The sequence below is a fragment of the Leopardus geoffroyi genome, chromosome A3 (genome assembly GCF_018350155.1).
Source record: "Leopardus geoffroyi isolate Oge1 chromosome A3, O.geoffroyi_Oge1_pat1.0, whole genome shotgun sequence".
Classification (NCBI taxonomy): domain Eukaryota; kingdom Metazoa; phylum Chordata; class Mammalia; order Carnivora; family Felidae; genus Leopardus; species Leopardus geoffroyi.
Genome location: NC_059336.1, coordinates 112,234,411 through 112,240,351, shown reverse-complemented (window position 1 = coordinate 112,240,351; position 5,941 = coordinate 112,234,411).

Below are 5,941 nucleotides of genomic sequence, written 5' to 3'. Positions count from 1 at the left end.
AAATAAAACATTTACAGAGCACCTCTATTACCTGTTGTACTACAGGCACAGACACAAAGCAGTAAGAATAAAAATGGAGAAGAACTAAATAAAACACCTGGATCAAATAAGACAGAGGTCTTCTTTTTTTTTCTCTTCTATTTTTTGGGGAGTCTGACTGGTTTACATTACAGTAGAAGCATCTGAGAAATTCCACTTGTCCACAATGTCACCTCAAAGTGTCTCAGACAAGCTTTCAGCTCTGGGCCATGTCCAGGTTGTAATTGCTGGGACCACCATACAACATACATGGCTCAAGGTTCAGATTAAGTTACAGTTACAGTAGAAGGATATGCTCTTTCTATAGGGATGTAGAAGATTGCAAGTGGGGAGCATGGGGGAGGAGGAAGGTCTCAGAAACTGAATTGATGAAGAATTTGTACATTTTATTCTGAGAAGGACACTTGTTTGTAAGTACACTGGCCTGAAGGCTCAAAGCTGCACATACACAAAAAAATTAAAAAAAAAATTGTTTCCAGCCAAAAGATTTGACTTAAGGACTCAAGCTAAACAGCACAGGTGAAAGAAGATACAAACTGGTAAGCCTAATTCAACTGTGGGAAACATGAGATACCAAGTGAAGGAAAATCAGGTCTAAGAGTTAGTTGAAATTAACAAGATCCCAGACATGGGGTAGGATAAAGCAAATGACAGTACCTGTAGATTCACAGACATGAGAGGCTGAAAATGTTTCTCAAAGATGTCTGTATCTTAATCCCCAGAATCTGTCAGTATATTACCTTACTTGGTAAAAGGTACATTGAAGATGTGACTTAAGTTAAAGATTTTGAGATGGGGACATCATCCTGGATTATTTTGGGTAACCATAAAGGTCTTATAAGAAGGAGGCAGAGGATCAGAGTCAGAGGAGATGATGTGACTATGGAAGGAGAGGGAAAAAAAAGATATATGATGATAGAAACAGGGGTAAGGATTACAGAAGGTGACAAGCCAAGGAATATGGGGAGCCTCTTGAAGCTAAAAAGGGGCAAGTAAATGGATCCCTCCCTAGCACCTCCAGAAGGAACGTAGCTCTGCCAAACCATTTTAGCCTTCTGATCTCTAGAACAGAAAGATTAAACATTTGTGTTGCTTCAAGGCTTTGTGTATTAATTTATTACCACAAGTAGCAATTGGAAATGAATGCAATAATATAATAGGAATTGTGTAATTGGAAATAATAGGCATGGTGTAACATGAGTCAGAGAAGCAGGCAGGGAAACACAGATAATAAAGATGGAAAATCACATATTTGCCTGAGGTAATTAGAAGATAGGAACCAGGTACAGTAGGGTCTGGACAGTAGGTCTAAGGAAAAATTAACAAAAAATGTTCTGTCCCCTTAATTGTGGCAAGACATGCCTATGTTTTTCCTTCCCATGGATAAGACAAGGATAAGGTAATCAATATACCTAAATCAAGGTAAGGTTTATGGGTATAGAAGAGAAGCAAAACAATACTATGATCGAATAAAACACTCAGGTACTCTGAGGAAGGATATCAGTGCCCTCCATAATGCCATCCTTGAAAGTTCAGGGTGCACAAAGCCCAAATATTGCTGTTTTTGTGTCATCATCTATGGATATATCCATCATCACTAATTTATGAGAAAGATTGCTTTACTTTCCCATAAGGGACAGAATGACTCATTACCCCTACTCTCTCACTTTTCTTTCCCTACCCTGAGCAGCTATTTTTTTCAGGTAAGTTTCCACTAAAATTCCCTTCATTATTCATTTTGTATCTTAATAATTTAGCAAGAACACTGTCTTACAAAACTTCACTGCAGGTTGCTGGCATGTATAACTTTCAGTAAGGACTCACTAACCACACACTAATAACCCTTATATAAATAATTAAACACACCCAGGGCACTTGCACCCTGTTATTCTAAGTCTAGAGAGAAAAGCAAATAAGATTTCCTTATACACAAGTGCTGTTATTTTGGTCATGTTGGCATATCTTAGAAATAGCTTCTAACTCACCCCAGACATAGTGTTTCTAAAGTCCTCCACTTACAGCTAAAATAGTTATAACGCCCCATTGCAAAAGAAAGGCCAAAAGGAAGCACTGTTAGAGTGAGATCTTTGATTAAGATTAATTATAAATCTTACCTGATTTCTATACCTCTAACTGGCTGACTTTGAGAATACCACCTTCTCTCCATTCTCCACTACAGGGAGAACTTGGGATTGGAAGCTATATATGTGGGACAACTCACGCTTCTGATGCCTATGATGAATATTCTCAATCAGAGTACAATTTATGTCTAATTCTATCACAGTTCAATTTTCCACTAAAGTGGGTGCACAGCCTCACGATTTTCATTATAGCAAACTAGACAGCTATTACCATTTGCTCCTCATGCCTACTCCAAATGTAGCCTATCTTCCTTGGTGGATTTATCTCCACATTCAAATCTAAGACTAATCCACAGCATTAGGAAGTGGGGAGTTAGGCTCCAGTTGTTCTCAAGCACAACCTCGTTTTGTGGCTGGCTCTAAGGTGACTTTGCTGCTCTCTCCACTCCTCAGGTAGTTTTTAGTTGCATTCTTTGAGGGTGGTGTCTGGATCCCATTGCTGGATATTACCAGTGCACTAAACCCATCTCCCATTTTGAGTCCACCATGGTAAAGTACTGCTATTAACTAATCTGTTGAAACCAGCATTTCCCTTCTCCATTAGACCACCTTTATTGACCTTAGAAGCTCTATCATCTCCAGCCTCACACTCTAAGTATTGAGCTTATAGTGGCAGTGTTCTTCTATTATTCTCTTACACTGATTCCAGAGGAATCAGACAGATCTGTTTATAACCTTTCAATTCCTCCCAAACTCCTAGCTCAGGCTCACCTTTCCTAGAGTGGCCAAAATTACCACTCTCCGACACAGACGATCTTTTCATCAACACCTATTGTTGACATAGCTAAGCTAACAGATAATTGCTCTGTGATTCAGGGATGCTTTAGTGATATCAAAGGGAAGAGGACAAGAGTGAAAGGACAGTGAACAAGCAGCAGTACTTTTCAGGGCTGTTGAAAAATCATACATCGATGACCCCCCTTACCTCTGAGCAAGGGGTATCTCAGAGCCCATCTCTGAGTTTTCCCCAATATTCTGTAGTTGCTCTGGTGATTAATCAGAGAGATTTGTGAAGGTGTTACTAAACAGCAAGCAATCATCTTGTTACATTTTGCTGTGGTAAGAACATGAGGTCCAATGCCATATAGTAACATTCAATTATTTAATGATAGCTGTTATGTGCTTTGATGGTCGTTAACTCCGCTTTTGTGTGAAATAAATTTAACTGTCAAATGGAATTTTACAGACTTAGAGGCCATTGACATGTGTATTTTACAGAAAAAAAAATATATACCTTCGCCCTAGCTTATGCAGAACGTCTTTATTTAATGTTGATAGTGGCCAAGGAGCAGTTGGCCGGGAAAGGTGGTTCCTGTCAGATGCTCAAAAGTTCCAGATTGCTGTCTCACCACACCTGTTATGGCAGTTTTCAAGGGAGAATGAATAAGGCATCTTAAAGATCAAAACTAATTTTTAGGACCATCTGCCTTAAATTATTTTAAAACAAGTTTTGTCATATTTAAAGAAACTTGCATAAATACATGCATATTGATATGAAATATATAGAAAATCCTTGTTTTGCATGTTTTAATATGCATGAATTTCCACAGTGCAGTGAAATAATACCACTCTCGCAACAGTACAGTCCAAATTTCAGTTACCAATGTATATTAACTGTTACTAATTACATTAAGTACAAACTTCACTACTGGCCCTTAAAGTCCATAAATCATTATGTGAATGAAAGGCATACATCATGATCAGTGACTAATCACATCATTTCCTTGCAGACCTGTCACTATTTACTGCCCTTTTTTTTTGTTATTCGGTTTACATACACACACAGACACATAGTTGGGTTGCCTCTGTGTCTTCCAGTGATAAACCCACATAAAATGCTTATAAAAATGGGCAATTGAAAAAGGGTACCGGCCAGTGTTGGTGGAAGGGCAACCAAGAAATGAAAAGAAATACCAAAAGTGAAACTCAAATAGAACATAAATGGATTTTATGGAGACGAAATGCTGGCTATGGAAACGTTCTTACTGCTTCTATTGTAAAGGGAGCTGGATAAATTAGTGAAGTCACATTTATCCACAGAAATGAGAAACACAGTTGTGAAGAGGATGACTTATCCCAGGGGAGGAAATACTGGAAAAACACTTTACAGTAAAAGACCTCTCTCACAATGCTGAATACACAAAGCATAACGTGCTAGAAACTGGTCCTAACTTAGCAAAGAACATGCTAATTGTGCAAGCCATAGAAAAGAGGTTTGTTCTGTACTGTAACTGTGTAATAAGATGAAGGCAAACACTATTTTAACCATCCTTGACAGTTCATTTCTTTTTGAAAAGCAATAAGACATTAAGTTCTCAATGTTTCTAATTTTTAAAGTTACTGTGCATTAAATGAATGTAATTTTACTATTTTCAAAACATTTCCCACGAATTTATAACAAAGAGTATGAGAGTTTGTGATGTTTGGAAAAAAATACTTGTGAAGGTCACACGATATTTACATTTTCTCATTGATTATTAAGTTAATTTTATACAGTTTCAGTTTGCATGGTCGTTTTATAGTCGTGAAGTGCCATACTTACCTTAGAAAACAAGAACCATTTCTTCTTACACTATATATATTCTCATTGGGAGATCAGGTCCCTCAGGTGGCTTGGTTAAAGGATTTGATGGCGAGATAACTATATATGTTTCTCAACAAGTAAATGGGTTGCAAAATCTTGTGTTCTGAAGGGCAGAAATAGGGAGGGAATGGCCAAAAGCACGTTACCTACCATGAATTATGAGAAAGAAATTGTGGAAAAGTCTCAAACCTGTAGATTAGAGAATTGAGGTCTACAAACCTGGTTGGACAGAGAAGAAGATGGAATCCCAGTAATGAAACTATGTATTTATAGAAGAAGGTGGAGTAAAGGAGACACAAATACGTATGTAGTTATGTCTGGGCCCTCATTCTTCACTTGTTCAATATCCCCTGAGGGATAAAGAGAAAAAAACATGGGAAACACATATCTTTCACTCTTATACACATACATACCAACACATGCGTATACATGTACGAACACACAAAGTGTTACGGGCATAACTTCATGCTTACATAAATGAGTTTTATCCACCTGAATGCCTTAAAATTAATACATCGATTTTGTGTTTTTAAAATTTTTTTAATGTTATTTTTGAGAGAGAGAGAGAGAGAGACAGGCAGACAGACAGACAGACAAACATGGTGCGAGCAGAGGAAGGCAGAGAGAGAGAGGGAGACACAGAATCTGAAACAGGCTCCAGGCTCTGAGCTGCCAGTGCAGAGCCTGACACGGGGCTCGAACTCACAAACCCTAAGATCATAACCTGAGCTGAAGTCGGACACTTCATTGACTGAGCCACCCAGATGCCCCTCGTGTTCTTATTTATTACATGGGAAATTAGTTTGGGATTTGGAAAATACTGAGTCAGTAAGGAGGACACTGTAAACATGTTGGGATGAATGAAATTCTGAAAAATTATTATAATCGCATCCACAGTGAGTGAATTAATATTATCTCTTAATCTTTGTGAGGCTTCATTTATTTGTCCTCCTTCACTACACAGTAAAAAATGAGACAAGGCCTACCTTGGTGTTGTGAATTGCATTATGTTGAGCGTTGTTGAGGGTTTTTAAAAACTAGTTTATGATGTATTGTGAATAATTTTCTATGTGCATCCAAGGGAGTAATCAATATACCTTCCTTTTAAATTGAAAGCTGTGTTCAGCCACTCCCACAGCTCTGTAATTTCCAATTTTATCTCTGAATTCGAATAAGA